The following is a 7,711-nucleotide window of genomic DNA, read 5'->3' as shown; positions in this document are numbered from 1 at the left end:
TCTGTGGTTTTTTGTTTTGTTTTTTTAATAGTAGCCCAAATGGACTAAGACACTAACTTTACCAATACCATCATTAAATATAATGATGGACTTAAGGGGAAAAAAATGGTAAAATCTCTTTCCTTAGACTGCGAAATCCAAATATTTGCTACTCATTTAAGCTCAACCTAAGCAAATTCCTGTATTTCAGTTGTGGAAAAGTAGTCCTCCTCTTTAAAATTACAAAGTTATAATGGATTTTTGTTTTTTTGTTTTTGGCCGTGACACACAGCTTGTGGGATCTTAGTTCCCCAGCCAGGGATTGAACCCGGGCCACAGCAGTGACAGCGCTGAGTCCTAACCACTGGACCACCAGGGAATTCCCCTAATGGATTTTCTCTGGTTCATATTATGTTGTTAAAAGATTTGTATTTATTGCTTACTTTAAACAAGAAATTTTTTTGGATTTCTGAATTCTCTTGAAAAGTCAAAAGATCTGGCAACCCTGGGCCCGCACTGCTGCAGGCCAATGGCTGCTATAGCCGAGTCAAGGCTTCCCTCGAGTTCGGCGGGAGCCCTTCTTTTTGACATGACCCCCACCTGGACAGCTTCCTGCATTCATGATGTCCACCTGGCTCCTACAGGCATTTCAGTGTTTGACCTCACTGTTAGAGACTGCCTCATGGTTTCTTTTTAAACCCTGTCACCTTTAGAACAGAACTGTGTGCAGAGATCAGTGACAAGTGTATTAACTTCAATGAAAGAACTAAGGTCATTTTGTTCAAAGGTTCACTCATTTATTTACTCATTCATTCCAATTACCCTACTTTCTATCATTGCTTGTGGCTTTAATTTTTTAAATAGCTGCCATCAAAATGCAAACAGTACAAAAATGTTTACATAAAAAGTAGTGTCTCTCTGTCAAATCTCCCAATCCTCCTTCCCAGAATCTACCTCTTTTACTAGATTTTTATGTATTCCTTCCCAAGAAAGTCTACACATGTATACAGTTAATATATATCTCCCTTCATGGTATACTAAATGGCAGAAACCTGCAGACGGTTCTGCATCTTCCTTTTTTCACTTAATGATACATCTTGCAAATTACTCCACATCAGTGTAGATTTGCCTCGTTCTTTCTAAACCCTGCAGAGTATTTCATTTTATTCATGCCCAATGATTTAAGTTTATTGGTGGGCCTGTAGATTGTTTTTAATCTTTTATGAATACAAACAACACACAATGAACATCCTTGTACATATTTGGGATGGGGAAAGTCTGCCAGCTGCGTTTTGAGAAGTAGAGTTGCTTGGTCCAAGGATACAAGCAATAATGTGCTGGAGTCAGTTTATACAGGCCCATGAGGACCAGGTCAAATGCATCTCTTCCCAGCTCCGTGGTCAATGACATCACACTGGTAACTTGAATTGGCCATAGTGAGAGTATTTACATCATGGGAACCTGCAATGATTACACATGAGGGCTTCCCTTGTCCCTGCAGAGTTGGTTGTTAAACACTGCAGTACCTCAGCTCAATTCTGCCACTACCTGGAGTTAGTGCACACTCCATGGGTTAAGGGCACAGCCCCCAACAAGGCTGGCCTCACTTCAGATACCAGCTGCAAGTCTGGAGGTCCCCAGGCCACCCACACTTCTTAACCAACTAGTTACAAATGTGGGGGCTCCCGTGACCCCTTCTGGTTTGATAATTTACTAGAATGACCCATGGAACTCAGGAGACCACTTCACTTATTACAGTTATACTATGTAGGATGCAAATCAGGGCCAGCCAAATGAGGAAACCTATTGGTGAAGCCTGGCAGGTTCCCAAATGGAGTTTTTGTGGCTGCAGGGACACATCATCCTTCTGGCATATCGATGTGTTCATCAACCAGGAAGCTCCTGGAGCTTCAAGTGTTCAGAGTTTTTATTGGTGTTTCAATATGGCAGCATGATTGATTAAATTATTGACCATGTGATTGAACTCAATCTCCAGCCGTGTCCCCTCCCAGGGGAGGGAGGTTGGGCTAGCAGCAGGTGGCCTAAAGCCCCAACCCTGTAATTACAGGATCGATCTCTCTGACACAGCCAGCGCTCATCCTGAAACTTCCTAGGAGCCCATAACGTCACCTCATTAACTCAGGTGCAACCCCAGGAGCCCACCATAAATAACAAAAGCACTCTTAACACTCAGGAAATTCCAAGGGTTTAGAGGTTCCATCCCAGGAACCTGAGACAAAGACTATTCGAATTCTTTATTATACAACAAACACTTAGCATATGACTGGGTATAAGCATTTAAAGTGTTGACAGACATCTCCAAATTGTCCTCCAAGGAGGCTGGACAAAATATTCAGTACCACTAGCATGTATGAGTGTTTTGGGAGGGAAAATTCTGACCACAGTGACTCATCATACTGGACCACTAGACTATACCAGTTATTTCTTAGAGACCAAACATGAGGAACTCAAAGTTACTTCTCCGGGAGAATACATTTCTACTCTCGCTGAATCTTCAGTGAAACCCAACACTTGCAAACCTTTCTTATGGCTTTATGCTCCTGCTACTTAGGCAAATATTTATTGGTGAAATTTGCCAGCTATTGACGGAAATTAGACGACTTCAAATGCCTCATACTTGGTCTTTAACCTTTTTATAATCACTACTCTATTAGAAAATTTCCCTAAAGATTGTCTTTTAAGAGTAAATTCCATGTATGATAAAAACTTTACAAATCTGGGGAAAGGTCACTCTGAAATAGTAACAAGTAGGAATAAGAAAGTTTTGAAAATGTCATCGTGTACTTGTGTCTTCTTACACATGACAATGCTAATTTATTTCAAAGTATTGTCAGATCCCATTGGGTAATGCTTTAGTAGAATATAAAGAAAATAAAAAGTACATAATCACTAAATAAAGTGACTTAGTCATTGAAATTTAATGAATGTTATTCATATAAATTCTAAGTGATTGACACATTAACTCCTCTCATCCTCTCAACAACCATATGAGATAGGTAGTAACGCTATTCCTATTTGACAAATGAGGAAACTGAGGCATAGAGATTGAGTCATTTGGTCAAGGTTGCACAGGTGGGAAGTGGTAGACCCAGTACTTGAACTCAGAAATCTGGCTTCTGAGACCATGCTCTTTGCTGCAACACCACACTGACTTTATCTCCGATTCCCCAAATGAGCACTGAGAATTGACATGAGTCTCAAGGAAGCTGGGGATGGGGGTGCTAGGGTGAGAGGGCCAGAACTGGGGCCAAGTGGAGAGGTGAGGACTTGGCCTAGAACCTTCCAGGGCCAGGCTGCTGCCTGGAACTTTATCCCCCCCTCCCCACCTGTGGACCACCCCTTTTCATTTGATGGAGCACATCATGGGGGCCACACAGGGTGCTGTATCAACAGTTTTTCCTAGTACGGGTGGGAGAATATCCACCAACAGTTTCCTGTGGATATTCTAGCGACAGGAGGTCCACCCATAACCTGAGTTTGGTGATACTTTATTAAAACAGTTAGGCTAGTTGTCTGGATTGTTCTGTCATTAACACGGTTCAGCTGGGGACTACATTTCCTAGAATCCCTTTCCCCCTACGATTCTGGGTTAGAGTTGGCCAAAGAGGAACTTGCATAAAATTTGAGAGGCAGACATGAAGGGCTAGGGCTTCCCTGGTGGCGCAGTGGTTGAGAATCTGCCTGCCAGTGCAGGGGACATGGGTTCGAGCCCTGGTCTGGGAAGATCCCACATGCCGCGGAGCAACTAAGCCCGTGAGTCACGATTACTGAGCCTGCGCATCTGGAGCCTGTGCTCCGCAACAAGAGAGGCCGTGATAGTGAGAGGCCCGCGCACCGTGATGAAGAGTGGCCCCCGCTTGCCACAACTAGACAAAGCCCTCACACAGAAACGAAGATCCAACACAGCCATAAATAAATAAATAAACAAATACTTAAAAAAAAAAAAAAAAAGAAGTGAAGGGCTGGCCACCCCTTTCTGAAGGGCTGGCCACCCCTTTCTGAAGGTCTTTTCACAGTCAGATAGTACAAGTCATAATCAGAGGGCCCCTGTCAGTTCTCTGGCTGGATTCCCCAGGTCCCATATCTTTTCTGTGTGTAGTTTTGTTCCAAAGGCTCACACCTGCAACTCTTCTTCAGAGGCCTGTTATCAGGCTACTGGAGTTAGTCAAAATCGCCTGGGAGTTTACGGCCCCTGAGGGTGACCCTTGGAAATGATCTATGGCTGCAATCATCACGAAAGCTCTGAGGCCACTCACACGCCAGAGCTCCCCCTGGAGGCCAGGCTGGAGTGACCCTGGGAGGCCTGGTTGCATCCTGCCTACACCACCCACAGTAAGTCACTCACACAGGACCCTCACCTTGGAGAATTTATCTGGATAAACTAACCTAAGACCAAGAGTACCTAAGAAAAAACATTGGCTTCCAACCTGGTTTGTTCAACGTGCATCAGCCAGCTCTAGCTACCTCCTCTTTCTGGGCAGGTCTGTACTTTGAGTCTTTTGATGGAAAGACTCAAATGGAATCCAAAAACCCACGATACTGAGGGTAGATAAAGGGTTTCACTGACTCTGGCCCTTGTCAATGAAAGTGGAAGATGCAGGTTTTCCTCATCTAATCAGGAAAACAGATTATCTAGATTTTGAAATAGGAGGTTGGTCATGAGGTGTTAGAAGAGCTGGAGGACAGGTGGGAGGGTATGACTTCCCAAAGATGTCACTGCAGCAAGTGTCTGCCGCCTCCAGTTCAGAAAGAGCAAAAAGAAGAAAGAAAAACTGTTGCTCATTGCCCTCAGCCTGCTGTTGTCAGGGCCTAGTTGGCAGAAAACCAGGAGACTGCCCCTTCCCTCAGCCACTGCTGCCTCCCCTTCCATGGTTGCCCTGACTCTGCAGAAGCACAACCAAGTCTACAGAAGAAAAGCTTCTTCTGAACTCCTGCCAGGGTCTCCCCTTGGCGGCATCTGACAAGGAGCCAGGTGGAAAGCCAGGCTGGAAACTGCAGTTTGCAGGCTCTGTACCCGGCAGTGGAGAAGCAGCTGGAATAGGGGATTGTAGGGCTGAGACAGGAGACACCATCCACTCTCACCTCAAAGTCCCCATCCTCTTCCTGGTTGGGAAAGTCATCCCAAGATGCCCAAAGCTTCAGAATTGGTGTCGGATGACCTTATTGGGATGGAGGAGTTGGGGAGAGGGGAAGAGGGCCAGGGATAGGACCCTGAATGGACGGTAAAAGGTAGCACCTGCTGTCTAGAAAGCATCTATTCAAGAACCCTGGGAGACTTCCAGGCATGGGACGGTTTAGTCCCTTTCACTCCTGTAGGACACAGATTACGGGACACACTTTCTTTTATCTTCTTTGGGACACTGGTGGATAACCTTTCATCTAAACTCTAACAGAAACTTCAGCCTTTCCCAGGAACAAGCAAGCAAGCATGCTTTCAGACACAAATGAGCTTGAATAGGAGAACTGCAGACCCGTGGATGCTTCTGTTTGGTTGCCAAATATAGTTGATCTCCTAGATCAGGCCCGGAGACCTTGGCATTTGTTATTCAAGAATCAAAGTCACAGTCTATTAATCCCATCTGCTTTTGAGAAACAGGAACAGTTGGTGGCCTCGTTCTCAGGCTCCACCCAAACCCTGCTCCCTTGGGCCTCCTGTAGGTCTCTCTTTGTTCAGAGAATTTTCAGCTCTAGAGTGAGAAGAATAATTTAAAAACCCCTGTATTAACTTTCTATTGCTGCTATAACAAATTTTCACAACTGTAGAGGCTTAAACAACACAAGTGTATTACCTTATAGTCTTGGATGGTACCGCTGGTCTAAAATCAAGGTGTCACCCACTCGTTCCTTCTAGAGGCTGTAGGGGAGAATCCACTTCCTTGTCTCCACCTTCAAAGCCAGGGGCCCAACGCTTCTCTCGATCTCGATCTCTGACCTCTGACCTCTGACCTCTGCTTCCATCTCTTCCCTCTGACTCTGAACTACCCATATCCCTCTTATAAGGCCCGTCAGATTACACTGGGTCCACCTGGGTAACCTAGGCTACTCTCACCTTAACTTAATCACACCTGCAAAGTCCCTTTTATCTTGTGAGGTAACATATTCACAGGTTCCAGGGATTAGGACGTGGGCATCTTTGGGGGCCATTGCTTAGTCCACCATGCCCACTGTCTGGAACGTATATTAAATGGACAGGAGGCGGAGGCCCAGCACTGAGTGTTGAACTGGGCTAGAATCCCCCCCGTATTGGAAAAGGCAGCTTCCACGTGGCCTTTAAAATGAAAATTAGTCGGCAAATAAATCAATGTTAATGAACCCAAATTTCCTTGCCCCTTCACTATTTGAAGTAAACTAGTTTAGGCCTCAGTTCCTTTTGACTGAAGAAGCATTTTTTAGAACAGTTGCCACACTAATAAGAATCTACTGTATAGCGCAGGAAACTCTACTTAATACTCTGTAATGACCTATATGGGAAAAGAATCTAAAAAAAAGTGGATATATGTATATGTATAACTGATTCACTTTGCTGTACAGCAGAAATTAACACAACATTGTAAAGCAACTACATTCCAATAAAAATTTAAAAAAAAAGAACAGTTGCCACATATGCCCTGGGTCTGGGTGGTCACATGGAGGGCAGACAACAGATCATGAGGGAAACAGAGCTGGTGTGAAGAGATATGGGCTCGAGATTTGCCCAGGGATCAGTGTGAGCGTCCAACCAGGTGACTCCAGGCAGATGCTGGACTCGGGAAATCTCACCTTTAATGTACCACTGTGCATGCGTGGGGCACTGGCGTTCTCACACCACAGGGCAGTGGTCAACCGTGGTGTGTGTCCAAACCACCCACAGAGCTTGTCAACCACACAGCTGGCCTCCCTGCCCCGTCCCATTCAGAGTTCCTGAATCACAAGGTCTGGGGTGAGGCCCTGGGATGAATATGTTTAACAAATGCTGAAGATTATTCTCATTAAAGTTTGAGAATTATTGCACTTGTGTCTTGGAGCCCTTATTAGCATCAAAACCCCAAGGGCAGTTTTTGTGAAACAGAAAAGTGTGTCATAGAAACCTAACCCAATGCCAGCTGGGTAGTTGTAAGATTTATTTCCATAAAGCTACACATTCATGTTTAGAATGAATCTCTTCTAGGGCTCATTCTAAATATGGTCAATATGCTCAAAATTGCAATAGGCAAGAGGTAGTATATACAGAAAATGAGCTGCAAAAAGCACTCCAAGTTTTGGGTATAGCTGTTTGCTTCTGGAAGTGTCCAAAAGGGGCTACATCAGAGAGGCAATTCAGTTCTTCTCTTTGCTTTCACACACCTGCATTTAATATTGAAGTCTGGTCAATTCTCTCTGGCTGAGTTGATGTGGATTGCCACATTTCATCTAAACTCAGACATTACCAGTTTTAAGGCACACCATTATTTTATGTACCACTATGAAAGAAAAAAGCCAATTAAACGATGATAATTACTAGACATACCTTCATTTCATATATGTTAAATTCATAGGGGGAGGGGGGAGCACATTGTTAAAATTCGGTATTTCAAGATTGCTGCTTCCCATGAAACAGGAGGCTATTATTTCTGGGATGAGATAAGTTTCCCTTGAACTTGGAGCAGGTTATTTTCTCCACACTTGGCATCTATGCACAGGAGAGCAAAATCTAGTTCTGTGTTAGCACATATTTTGTATGACATTGATCTCT

General features: G+C 44.3%; 1 non-coding gene across 1 annotated transcript; it reads right to left on the bottom strand.

Annotated features, from left to right (window-relative positions):
- Nucleotides 1–286: 286 nt before the first annotated feature.
- Nucleotides 287–358, bottom strand: TRNAD-GUC (transfer RNA aspartic acid (anticodon GUC)). Its single transcript has one exon. It is a non-coding gene; the product is annotated as a tRNA-Asp (tRNA).
- Nucleotides 359–7,711: the final 7,353 nt, after the last annotated feature.

Source organism: Balaenoptera ricei, chromosome 11 (genome assembly GCF_028023285.1).
Source record: "Balaenoptera ricei isolate mBalRic1 chromosome 11, mBalRic1.hap2, whole genome shotgun sequence".
In the NCBI taxonomy this organism is placed as follows: Eukaryota; Metazoa; Chordata; class Mammalia; order Artiodactyla; family Balaenopteridae; genus Balaenoptera; species Balaenoptera ricei.
The sequence above is the reverse complement of the archived record's forward strand: the minus strand, read 5'-3'. Positions and strand labels throughout refer to the sequence as shown.